This window comes from Drosophila busckii, chromosome 3R (genome assembly GCF_011750605.1).
Source record: "Drosophila busckii strain San Diego stock center, stock number 13000-0081.31 chromosome 3R, ASM1175060v1, whole genome shotgun sequence".
NCBI lineage: Eukaryota > Metazoa > Arthropoda > Insecta > Diptera > Drosophilidae > Drosophila > Drosophila busckii.
The window spans coordinates 19,529,452-19,543,401 of NC_046607.1; the positions used below are offsets into that span (position 1 = coordinate 19,529,452).

At 40.7% G+C, this 13,950-nt stretch overlaps 1 protein-coding gene across 1 annotated transcript in view; it reads right to left on the bottom strand.

The window, feature by feature from the left end:
• Positions 1 to 13,950, bottom strand: part of LOC108603787 — a 57,821-nt gene that overhangs the window by 26,565 nt on the left and 17,306 nt on the right. The gene's annotated exons all lie outside the window — the stretch shown is intronic.

The following is a 13,950-nucleotide window of genomic DNA, read 5'->3' on the forward strand; positions in this document are numbered from 1 at the left end:
AAAAAAGAGAGAGAGAGCAGAACGTGCAGTTAATAAAAAAGTTGCTATATGCAAATTGTGCTACAAGTGTCAACTGTGGCAGCGCCACTATTGACAGCGTCATTAACACAATATTAAATTGTATTTTGTGTTGTTGTTGCTGCAATTACTTGAAGCTCGCAGCAACAACAGCAACAAATGTCAACAAAACGCTGCCTTTTAACTGTCACGCCGCCAACACGCAAAGCAAGTCACAAAAACCAAAAACCGCACACGAAAGGTTCAGCCCCCAGTCCAGCTACAGCTACAGCTACAGCCCCAAACCCACACCACACACACAGCTGTAGTCGTCATAGTCGTAGTCGCATAATCACAACCCAAGTACGTGAGTGGGAATATTAATGCTAAATTGACGACAAGGACAACGACAACTGCGCTGACGTCGAGACAAACGCAATGATATAATGGGGCTGGGGTGGGGTTCCAGACCCAGTGTTAAGTTGAGTTTCAGCTTTCAGCAGCGATTTTAATAGCGACCACAACTTTTGCATTTAAACTGCCAATTGATAGCTAAGACAAACTGTAAGCCGAGCGCAAAAGCAAAGCCAAATGCTAGCTACTAATTGCTTAAAAGCAATTAAGTAAGCATAGAGACATTAGAGCGAGAGCGAGCGAGTGAGCCTATCGATTTGTTTATTGCAGTTGCAAATTGATTGCCATGCACACAGCAATCAATGGACTAGTCTAAATATAGTACAGCAAAAGCTTAAATGCCGTTATAAATACACACACACACACACACATGCAAGCAATCACAATCACACACATCCATCTTGCAGTCAAAAGCTCATTAATATACAAAATGTAGCGCCGCAATCATGTTACGCGTAATTTAATTTTGAAAATAAAAAACCCCCATACGCCCCATGCTACAAACGAAATTCCTTACGCATAATTTCTGCGCTCAGTGTATATTTGTGTGTGTGTGTGTGTGTGCGGCGCATGCCGTTGCGAAAATTTTTTGACATTTATTTAATATGCGCACGTTTTATAGAAAAGCAATTCCCAGTCGTATAATTTATGGCACACTACAAAAATTCTTGTGCACATGTCTAAATGACGCACAGGCGTAGACGTACGATATGTATATACTATATGGTGTATATATATATAGATTTGAGCAAAACATTGTCGCAATTTGCGTGCGTTTGTAATTCCCATGTAAGTTGTCAAACTCTCCAAGTGAGACCAACAGACCAAACCAGCGCATAGACAGGCAGATGAACGAACGAACTGACGGACGGACGGACGCAGTTTGCCTGCTTCATCAAGGAGACAAGCGATGGCAGCGGCTGTGGCAGTGGCAGCAAATTGACATAATTTGTGTTATGTGCCCCCATCGACTTGAGCCGCAGCCGCTCTGAGCTCAGAGCTCGCGCAAGCGTAAGTGTGTAATGACTGATTTGCCCACGAGGCGTGCCACATGAGTTGTTGCTACTCAGACCGCACAGCAGCTGTCAGTCTTTCACTCTCTCTCTATGTGTGTGTGTATCTTAGCTGGGATTTTATGCCAAATTCACAGGCGTGTTGCCAAGCCGCTTTTAAGCCTGCATCAACAATCAATTTCTATTCGATTTGCAGCCGCATGCAGCGTAAATGTTATTAGCATAAATTAATTTGCATTTTAATTGGCAAATCAACATAAAAGTTTTAATAAATAATGCTGCGCACTATAATTGTTATGCACATTAAAACTTATTTGATTTATTTGCCAAAAAGTTATGCAGTGTTGAAAATTCGCTAGCAAAAACCTTTATGATGCGCTTAGAGCAGCTCAGCGGCTCTTTGTGTACGTTGCAGGTTGCAATATTTAAATGCTGCTTAAAATTGTTGCATACGAACACAAAATCATATGCAAGCTGTTTAAAACTATTTTAAATAATTAAGGTACAAATAAAATAAGCATGACATTAAATGCAACTTTAATGATATTTTAATTAAACATTTTTTGCACACGCACTCAGTTTTTAGTCTGTAGCTTAACAAAGAAAAATACACTTTATTTATTTGCACAACATGCAATAAAATTTTTAAAGTAAACAATAAGTTTTTTTTTTACAAACAGACGCAGAAGTTGAAGCATAGCAAACGATAATTTGATTTTGTTATTGCAGACAATTATTGCAGCAAGATTTTTATGCCAGCTGTGGCTTTGGCACGTGTCGTAGCATTTTACATTAAATTAATTAATTAATTTATTATGTGCTTAATGCTACAATAGTAAAAGACTGTATAGTAACTAGTATAGATTAATGTAATGAATAAAGAGTAGCGCAAAGATTAAGAGAGACTGTATCAAATTACAGGTATACTTGACTAGAATAAATCATGCTTTACTCATATGGGGCGTATACTTAATGGTAAGCTATGTAGCTACTTAAACGTATCTAATGCTGTTGTCTGTGTTACGTTTGCAGCAAATAAATAAGAAACAAGTCTCGTCATCTTTCCAATTCAATTCAACTTAGCTCAATATATGGAATCTAATAGCTTCAGAGCTACTAAGCTGCCAGCTAAGCTCTAAAACAATTCGTAAGTAGACAACAGAGCAAAAATAAAAGTGACTTGTAGCTGGTGTAAATAAGCCTTTTGGCCTATGTCAATTTCAATTTTGAGCAACATATAATTTTATATTTTTAATTTCAGAGCAAGCGTAGCTTGTTTGCTGTTAAGCTAACTCATTTTATTAAGCTGCTCACACACACACACACGCACATTACGTTTTTTATAACAGTTGTTTTGCATTTTGCGTAAAAAGCCGATACAAATTTCATTTGTACGCGTTTCCGCGGCAGCAGCAGCAGCAGCAGCCAACAGCTCAGCAACACATACTTAACACACTGACAGGCAAACGCGTTGGTATGTGCATAAGTATGTGTGTGTGTGCGCACTTGGGTTATGCACATAGTATTTATATTTATATAAGTCGTCTTATATATACGCAAAGATGCTGTGAAACTTATGCAAATTGCATTTCAGTGTCTGCGCAAAAGCAAACTCAAAACACAGCAACAGCAGCAGCAGGCAACGCCTAAAAGTATGCAACGCTGCGTTAGCAGTAGAGAAAAAAAAGCTTTGTAGAAAATGCGCATAATGAAATCCAATGCTTTGGCCACGGCAGGCAGCTTCTTAGCTTTGGCTTTGCTTCGCTGCCTGCTTTCTTACTGTGCCACTTTCATGCTGCCGCCGCCGTCGTCGTCGTCGTCGTTGCCGCTGCTGCGTTCTTTTGTTTGGCGCGGCAAAGTTTCGCTGCTCGTTTCACACTCTGGCCGCAAAAGCTGGCAAGGACAACGTATAACGTTTCCCTGAGCATGGTAATTTTAACTGGGCGCAACAAAACTTGATGTGCCCGTGTCTATGTCTGTGTTTGTGTGTGCGTGTGTGTGCTTAACTGTAGACACTTGTGAAAATAGTGTGCGAATATATATGGCTGGCACTGCTGGGCGACCCTGGGACAACGTCAAAGCAGGTCACGTGTGCCATAAACGAGGCGCTACGTCCTTGTTGTTGTTGTTGCATTGTTTTGGCTGTTGCTGTAAAATATATATAAATGCAGATGTGTGCTTGCTGCTGCTTATCTGCGTGTGTGTGTCTGTGTGTGTGTATAATTGAGATGAAAGGTAATGACTTGGATAGCATACTTTTGAGCGTCCAAATCGCGAGCTAACAATGCGCCAGACACACGCACACACACACTACAGTTGTGTTTATGTGTTTACGTACATATAAAACTGAATGCCAAGCTACTGTTGTTGTCGCTGCTGTTGTTTTTACAGCCAAGTGGCACAAGGTGGCAACGCTGCGGCAGCTTTGGAGCATACGACGCGCCTCTTAAGTGTGTGAGGCGCACTATTTGCACTAATTTAGTTGAAAACAAACAAAGTCCTTTGTTCAATTTTCGTCTTTAGATTGAAGCACATACAAACAACACACACTAGCACACACAGACAGTAGCTTAAGAGCTTCAGCATAGCAAGCAAGGTGCTCATAGTAGAAACAATAATGGCATAGAGCTAGTTGGCCGACGGCTAAGCAGCAGCAGCTGCTGCTGTTGCTGTTGCTGCTGCTTTTGTATAGCAACAAAAGCAACGCTAACGTTGCCATTGGCAAGTGTTAACCCATTTTTTTACTACTACGCTTTACTGCTGCTTTTTTTTTTGTAGCTTGCCTACTCACTCAACGTAATTAGCAAAGAGCATTTTCAGTTTATAAATTTTGCATAAGCTGCAATTAGCAGCAACGTCTTGCAGTTTTTTCTAAGCGCTTTGTTCTTGCTACACACACACACATATAGAGACACACACACATACAGCTGTTGTACGCTCAATTAGTGCACAACTAGGCAAAGCGCTGTTTTCGGCAGCTAAACAAATATCAACAAATTGAAATTCAATTGCGGCATAATAAATAAACACAAGCACGCCAAGCCAATACACAAATGCTAATAGTATGGGTAGCAGTAGCCTATTGTTTATATAGAGAGAGAGAGAGAGAGACTGGCTGCGGCAACAACAATAATCATAAAAATAAAAATGCTAAGATAGCTGACATGCCAAAATAAACACGCTCATTGCTTTTATATTATTATTGACCTTCAGTTCAGTGTTCAGCGCTCGCACAGTTTGCCATGGGGCAAAGTCACAAATTGCACAATAAGTTCAACATTTATTGATTTATACAGCCTGCGCCACACATAAATCAATAGTTAAACAACTTAAAGCTTGAACTATAGCATATATTCGCAGTAAAAATGTAGCAGGCACAAAGCTACAATTACATTTGACCTGGCCATGGTGCGAGAGAGAGGCAAATGTTCATCTTGTTACCAGGCATGCCAAATCTCTCTATTTATAGCTGTTAGTGTGTGTTGGTGTGTGTGTGTGTGTGTGTGTGTTCTTTGATGCCTGTCTTGCACCTGGGCCAAAAATTACATCAATTACAGCGACTTGTCTTCAACTAAGCTGACCGAAAAATGTAAGAATAACGAGCTGGAGAGCTCTGCCTGGCAAGACCTTGCGGCTACCTTACAATGCACTCATCCCAGCCTTAAGGCTACACGCTGCTGTCCTTTGCTGTGTGGCGGCGGGCGTTGGTGCTGGCACATTTTGACCTGAAGTGCATTGGTCATCACGTGTGGCCATGAGTCTGCATTTGAGTGCACTTTGGTCAGCAATTATTTTACGTTGAGGTCACATTAGAGAGCCAAAGCTGCCAACTAACTTACTGGGCAGCAGTCAAGGAATGTGCGAGGGCAGGCTAAGCCGATATAGCGTTAGTATCGATGGCATGTCAATTAATTTAATTGCTTAGTTAGTTTTATATATATGAAAATGCCTTTGATTTTGCAGCTATTTATAAGTAAGTTATATATTTTATTAGCAGCCCTCGCTACTCGGGGTTAACATTTCGCACGGCAGCATTTGCTTTGGCAAGGGCACGAGCTTACGCTGAACTGGCAATGCTATCTAATGGTAGTTTCGTACACATGGGATCGAAGTGCAAAGAGTTAGCAATCAGGCAGCGCCAGCGACTGATACAGAGAGCTGAAGAGTAAAAGAGAGTGGGGGAGGAGTTGCTACGTTAGTTGGTAGTCCGCAGGTTTCGTAGCTCGTGGCATATTGAAGTGCAGTTCAATGCGAGGCAGCATTTCGCAGCCGCATTGTCATGTCAACCGATAAATTCACACATATGCTGCTAGCAGTGCATGTGTTAGTATGTGTGTGTCTGTGTGTCTGTCTGTCGAATGCGCACACCAACAAACAATTGACACCTATGGCAATCTTTTTTGGTCACGTTCAAATTGCAAGTTGAAGTTCCCATTGAGTTGCTGGCCTGACTGCAGCTGAGTTGCAGCTGCGCTGACTGCAGCAGTTGCTTTGCGTGTGTGTGTGTGTGTGCAGTGAACTGTTAGTTATGGCCGCTGGCAGTCAGCGCACGGGTCGCATACGTTATGCTGACTGCTGCTGCTGCTGCTGCTGCTCAAGTTGACGCTTGACGTGGGCGTGTGGGCGTGCTGCTGCGATAATTCGCATTGACAGCCACAACTCGTGCCGTTAGCTGCTTAATTTTTACGTTTACATATTAAATGCAATTATAAAAACGCAAAAAAATACGTATAATAGCCATATACAGTGCACAGCCCAAACGCTTGTTATGCGGCCAATTAAAGCTGTGTCATTTTAATTGCAAAAATAGAAAAAAAAGCCACTTGCATGTGGCATAAATAATAAATTTCATTGTCTGTGTGTGCGTGTGTGTGTGACAAGCGAACAATGTGTGTATGACCGCATGCAGAGTGGGCGTCATAAAAAAAAAGAATTTATATATATAAAAGACTTCTGGGGGAAGTTATATGCGTTTGCCAAAGTTTTTAGCTGCAAAAATGTCTATTGAGCAAACATGTTGGCAAAGATTTTCGGCAAAAGCTCTACGATTTGTAGACAGTTAGACATGGCCAAAGTTTTCGCACAAGTGTGTGTGGTTGCACTGGAATTTGCAATTATTGCCGCTTAGCACAAAATTCTTTGCATGTTTGGCGCGCGCCCGCCATGAAAGTAGCAACTTGCCAAAAACTATTGTCAAGAGTTTTTAGATCAACACACACACAGCCACACACATATGCAGACACACACACACACACATGCATACAGCTGGCCATGAATGACAAAAATGAATTTTAATAAAGTTGCGCAAATATTTGCATATTGCATGGGCGCTAAAAACTTTCATTGACAAAAGTTTAGCTCGACAGACAATAAAACCAAATGCGTTCTCGCTCTCTCTTTCTTTCTCTCTAGGGCACTGCTTACATATTTATATACTCTCTCGCTCTCTTTGTCTCTCTATGGAATTTGGTTTTCAATGTGTATAAACTTTTGATGCGGGTCACACGCAAATTAGCTTTGACTTTTATTATTATTTTTTTTGTTGTTGTTGCTGCTGAAAGTTAGTAGCTAATATTGTGTATACGCCACGTTTGACAAACATTGCTTGTTTATCTTTGCTGGCCTCACACTCGCTGCGTCTCTTTTTAATACTTATGGCAAAACGCTTTAAACTTTCTAAGCCAAATTGATTTGCCAGCGCCACGTAGCCCGTTGTAATAACTTTAAACTGTTTTAAAACAGAGCGCGCCGCTCGCGCAAAAATTTCATTACTACCTTTTGTTTTTTGCGGCAGGCGAGGCGAGGCGGCAACCTTTTTGATTATTTTGCGCCGCTTTCAAAGTAAATATTTGCTGAGCAAACAACAACAACAACAAAGCATAAGCAGCTACAACAACAGCAACAACAACAACAACTACAATAAGGAAACTTCGTCAACGCTGCTGCCTTTGCGCCGTAGCACTTAAAACCTAATTAAATTTGCATTACAACAATTTATATATTTTTTTCTTCGCTTCTTCTGCGCTTGTCTTGTCGTTGCCTTTTAAATTTGTTTGCAAAATAGCCACGAGCCATGTGCCAAAGGACATCATTTTGCCGCATTGCACTAACCTGATTGACAATCAGGCCTGTCAGCTGCCAGGCCTGCCCGCCAGGCCTGCCCGCCAGCCTGGTCAGTTCAAAGACAACAAGTATTTTGAATATTATGTACAAATTTGATGTTTGCACTTTTCGAAAGTGTCTGGCAAATTTTGAATTACAAATTTGATGAACTAAGCACATTCCAGCTTTAAACTTGATTGATTGAAAGCGACAAGCAGAGCCCAAGCCCAAGCAGCCGCATTGCTCAAATGCTTTTGTTTATTACACACAATTGGCCTGCGAAATATGCAAATTTTTTATAAAGTAAAATATTTTAAATGGCCAAATTATAAATAAGTGGCAATAATAGCAAAGAATGTGAATTGTGCATTTAATATGTTCAAATTGTAATCTTTATACAAAAGTAAGCAACAGATATATTTTAATATGAAATAAAATTTTATTTTAGTGCAGCAGCATCAAAAAACCATTTCAACTCATTTTCAAGCAGCTGGCGGCAGTTTGTGTTGTATTCTGAGTAAATTGCAGCAAAAAGTACAAAACAATAAAATTTTGAGAAAATTGCTAGCACACAAATTAGCAGGAATTAAATAAAATATATTTTAAAATGTATAACGTATGAAATTGAAGTGAAAGTTAGCAATAATAAGAGTTACAGCTTGTAATTAAAACTAAATTAGCTCAGCAGCATTGGATTTTTAAACATAACTTAGTCAAATTAGATGCGATTCTTCAATGTTGCGGCAACTTAACATTGCCCAAATTTTAATTAAGCTAAAACTGGCATAAAACTATAATTCAAGCTGTCATTTTGCTAAGCCACAGCATTTTTAAACTTGAGTTCACTCAATTTTTGGCTTAAATGTTAACATTTTGCTGCATAACTTGGTCAAATCTTGCTCAAAGTAAACAAAGTTACAATCAGGCTAATTGCATGCCTCGCGGCAACGTAAAATGTTATAAATAAGCAAAAATGTGACTTGATTTCGCTGAGTTAGAGCTAACTAAAAGTTCAGCTTAAAGGTCAAAGTGCAGAAAAAAATAAACAAATAACACGTTGAGTGTGAGACAATAGCTGCCGCATATAAGTTGCACGAGCGACAGTCTATTTAAATAGTAGTTGAACTTTACGTGCTTATATATTTATGCATAGAAGGGTGAAAGTTAATTACAGCCTTAAGGTGTCAAGCGGCTCGTTGCACGCTGCGCTTAACTGTCAGTTTTTATTGAAACACCTTGGGTCGTTGCACAGGCGCCTTAACGATCGTTTTAATTAGTTGTCTTGCCAGCCGCTGGCTTTATGGTTTTAAAGGCAACACACACACACACACAGAGACATAAACATAAGCACGTGGCAGTATATCGATGAAGCCTTTGGGGGCTTATATAATACAATGGAAATCATTTAAAAGACATTAAAATTTATTCGAGTGCTCGTTAAAATGTCAGACGCACAACACAATAAACAATGAAGAATGCGTGCGTCAGAGGCGAGCGCAGAAAAACAAAAAATGAGAACAAAAAGAAATAAAATAAAGTGAGTAGCAATAATAACAACAGCAATATGCTTTATTATGTAAATGCTAAAGAAAAACACGTGTACCAACTCTCCATGCAGCGAGCAAAGCTTAAAGGCAATTGCCTAAGGCAGCACTAAGGCGTATACGCAATAAGTAAATGCTAGTGGGTAGCAGGCTGGCTGGGCAGACAGCCAATTGCATGCAGCAATAAAGCAAAAGCAGCAGCAGCAGCAGCAGCAGCAAAAGCAGCGACTGCCTGCTCGATTTATTTCTTTAGCAAGTTGTGAGCCAAGTTTTGCTGCAACACCCAAAGCGCGTGTGTTCTTGGCTGCCAAGTCTTGAGGCCAAGCGCAGTCCATATGTTGCGTGCAAATCACAGAGACGGACAAACGCTCACTAGCAGCTGACTGCTGCTGTCTTGGACGTAACGGGAAGTTTGCAAACCAAAAACGGAAGCGTCCAAGATTTATTATAAAAATGCTCATAGCTCAGGCGAGCCATATTACGTTAAAAGTGCACAAACACACACACACAGGCACACACATATACATATACACTTAATATAGTCTATATTACTTCACATGTATCTTGTAGGTAGCGAGTGTCCGTGTGCCAAAAGTTGGCAGCAAATTGTGCGGTCCAACGGGCAAAGTGAGCAGCTCTTAATTGCACATTTATTTAGGTTCGCCAGAAACTCTGCAGCAGGACTTATAGTCTGCTGCTTAGTAGTTTATCATTTGCTACGCCACTGCTGCTTAAATTACTCAGCAGCACTAACTATATATACATATATACATATGTGTGCTATGCGATTTTCAAGCAAAACTTTCTGCTGCCCAAGCAAAAGTTTAGTTTTTTTTTTCTGATTTTGCTTTTGCTGCTTTGTGCGCTCTTGACGCAAAACGGAAATCTGTATATTAAATGACTAATTATAGACATTTTATTACCTTGAGCAAGATAAATGGCCATAGAGTGTGTATTAGTGTGTGTGTGTGTGTGTGGCACATACTTTTAGTTGGCAGCTCAGTTACTTAAGTGCCTTGTGGCAGTTGCACAATTAAGTGTTGCCAGTCTGTGCTTTTGCTTTTGCAACATTTTCAATTAAAAAAACATCGCTGTGTGCGCGCCTAACCTTGCACAATATTTGTTGCTGTGTTTGTGGCATGTTGTCGCTGCTGTGGCAGAAAATGAAAAAATCCACAAAAATTAAAATGACAAAAGCGCGCCTTTTTCTACTTTAAAATGCATTTCGCTGTCGCTGTTGCTGTCGTCGTTGTCATTCTAGTTGTTGTTGTAGTTGGCGGCAGCAGCAGCGGCGCCAGCAATTTCCACGTTACGTTTCGTTTCATTTCAGTTAGTGCCAGCTGCTAACGTCGCCTTTTGCCTTTGTGTATATATTACACTAGCTCTTGGCACAGGCACCAAGTCATGCCTTAGACACCAAACCCATGTGAGTTCTTTCAAATGCGCCAGCCACCCCCAAACCCCACCCAGTTGACAGCATGAAAATTTTTGCAAATGCAGCAAATGAATTTTTTTTGCTTTCGTTGCTGCACCCACTGCTTCTTTCAATGTTGCCTAGGCTGCTGTTGCTGCTGCTGCTGTTGTTGTTGTTGCTGTTAACGTTGCCCCTTTTTTTGCAGTGCATTTAGTGGCATCATGAGATGCTATTGCAATTTCCTTGCTTGTCGCACATACTAATTCGCAGCGAGGCAGCCAACCGCATGCCGCAACTCACAACAGCTTGTGCTGCTGCTGCTGCTGCTGCTGTTGCTGCTACATATAAATATGTTTGTGGATAGCAATAACAGCAATAACGCCAACAACAAGTAAAGTGGGTGAGCTCAAATGCTTTGCATAAACGGAAAGTAATAATTTAACGCAAAATTTCCTTTTGCTGTTTGCTACTGATGTTGGCTGCTGCTGTTGCTGCTGCTGCTGCTGGTGTTTCTTACGCTTCAATTGGCTGCATGAACGCATGTGTATGTGTGTGGCTGTGTGTGTGTGACTGAGCGTATAACTGGCGACTGCCGCAAAATTGAACTTTTAACAGTAGCACGAGTTTCCCCCAAAAGCATCCGGTGGCAGCTGCTTGCTGCGTGTGGCTGCCACTAACTGCTGTTGCTACTGCTGCTTAAAGGAAATGACGACATGACCTTCGGGCCATTGCTGTTGCTTTAAAATTTGTTTAGCATCTTCCGCTTGTGACTTGGCAATAGCCTGCAGTATTACAACTACCACTAGTACTTATATTCAAAACTTTTTACGTGCCCCGCCCACTTGCACTTGAGTGCGCATAGAATCGATAACTTTCGCCCTGAGCTTACAAAACAAATGCCATTCGCACTCAATATGTAAATCATCTGGAAATGCTATAACACGTGCTTGCCAAATGCTCATGACGCAAGCAATTGTTGCCACTGTTTGTTGCATGTCAACATGTGACTTATGTTAGAGCCGCAAGCAGCGATATGCTTCGGTTCTGCTTGTAGATTTAGTCACAGCTTGGCTCAGCACGGCTCGCGTTATAAATAATTTATTCAATGCTGCCATTATTTTAGAAAATAATTAAATTTTTGTTTGGCTGCGAATGTTAACAAATGCAAATTTCCAGCAACTACAACTACAACTACGACTAGTGCCTGCAACTCCCCAAACATGTCCAAAACACACTAAACATGCAAATTTTCCAGTCTGTCGCTGCTGCTGTTCTCTCATACTCGGCGCGCTCTCTTGAGTGAGTGCAAAAAACAAAATAAGTAGAAAACAAGCAGCAAACACAAAAATTGCAAAGCCGGCAACCGGAAAAACGCCAGCCAGCCAGCCAGCCAGCCAGCCAACGTGCGTGCATGCGTGACACAATTGAAGCGACTAACACCCAGAAAATAAAAAAAATGACGAAGAAGCAAGAAAAGACCAAAAGTTGGCTGCTTATCTACAAACTGCTTGCTCTATTCAACTCGCTCGCTCGCTCACTCTCTTCTTTTCATTTTTCGTTTGCTATAGCGCACTCGTTTGCTCTTAAAATCGTGCCCTAAGGAATCGTTAGCTTAGCATTTTGGGCCACACTGCTTCGCTGAGCAAACAATGCAAAACAACAGCCGCAGTACGAAAGGCAAACAATGAACTCTAGAAACAAAAAAACAAAAAATACCCGAAAAAACCAAAAAAAGCGCAAAAATTCAACTAAACGTTAGCATTGAGGGCAAGAGCTGCGTTGACATGGTACGCACTGAAGTGATTTGGCAATTGATTTTGCTTTTGCTATTGATTTGCCTGCATATGCGCTGTAATTTCAGTTGACAACGGGGCGTATGCAAACGCGTTAAGCAGCTCCAAGCGCTACTTGAAAAGTTACTGAAGCATTCCATTTTGTAATGAGAATACAGCAGCTGATCAGACTAAAGACAAAAAGGCTGGCGGCAGGTCCAGCTACCTTTTCGTAGAAGACAAATTAGTAAGTAATGTTCAGCAAACATTTCTAAGAACACTCTAGCCCCTAAGCTGAAAAGTATGCAACATTCTTTAACTATTCAACAACAGGCTACAAATTTGCTTTGCTGCTTGGGTCAAAGTATAAACAAACATATGAGCCGCTCGGCTCTAACTTTCCACGAAATAAGCAGCACTACAACAAAATACTGCTACAGGATGTTTAGCCCGTCATCTCTTTTAACTAAGCTCACTTTGGCAACAAGAGAGCATTCATTGCCCACAGCCGGCGACAAGTGCATAAAAAGTCATACTAAAATGGCTGCTGAGCTGGCAGCAGCAGCGGAGCGGGAGTGTGGGCAGTAAAATTGTTTGGAAAATTGATTTTTCTTACATTTAACTGAGCATTCAATTGCTTATTTTTTTTCGTTGGCGCACGAAAACGAAGTGAAGTGCAAACAAAAAAAAGCAAAATGCAAAGAAGTGAAACAAAGGCAAAGCGGCAGCAGCATTACAAGAGAGCAGCGCAGCAATTGAAGTGGAAATATTAAATTATTTATGTAGTTGCATTGCGTTATGTTCTTGTTGCTATTCAGTGCTTGCTTTTATTGCCTTTGCTGTTTTCGCTGTTTGCTAATTTCTTTTATTGTTTTGCGCAGTTTTTTTTTTTTTGAGTTTTGTATTTTTGGCGCAGCGCTCTCGCTTTTGTTTGCCATTTGTTTGTGGCCTTTGTTTACAAGCCATGCTATTTACACACTGCTTGCTCGTTGGCAAAGACGAGGGCCAAAAGTCTTGAGGCGCTTCAAAAATTCTCACAAATATTTGCGCGTACTTAAGCATAAGTATATATATATATATAAATATACAAATGGCAGGTTCATTAGCTTACCTGTGGGCATTTGAGCAACAACTGTAGCTATGCGTATGGTGCGCCTATATAACTGTCTTACTTCATAAAGTATTCATAATGAGCAACCCAATTAATTAACTAAATGTAATATGCGTTGGCAACACCAACATAACCAAATACAGTTGCCACACACACACACACACAAAAAGCCAACGCAACAACATCATGCTAATTATTTTACATTGTATGCGCAGTAGACCAAACAGACACTCAAATACTCAGTCAGTCAGTCAGTGAGTCAGTGAGTGTGCCACGTTTCAATTACAAATATGTACAGAGATAACCAAAAAACGCGCTGGGTGTCACAATTTTCCCAACATGGGCAATATTAATAATTACGCTCAAGCCAATGGCAAAGTGTGTAAGCGGCGCATAACACAAATGAGTTTCAGTCTAAACGAATTAGACAAGTAGCTTTGTTCTCAGTGCCAAAAATTTACAATTAGCCATGTTACCGTTTTCACTTAAAACGCAAGCAAATTTGATTAACCAACCAGCCAATTCAACAGAAAGTTATGTTCATAGTATTTGCCTGGCAGCTATTTATAATTGACTTTCTGTA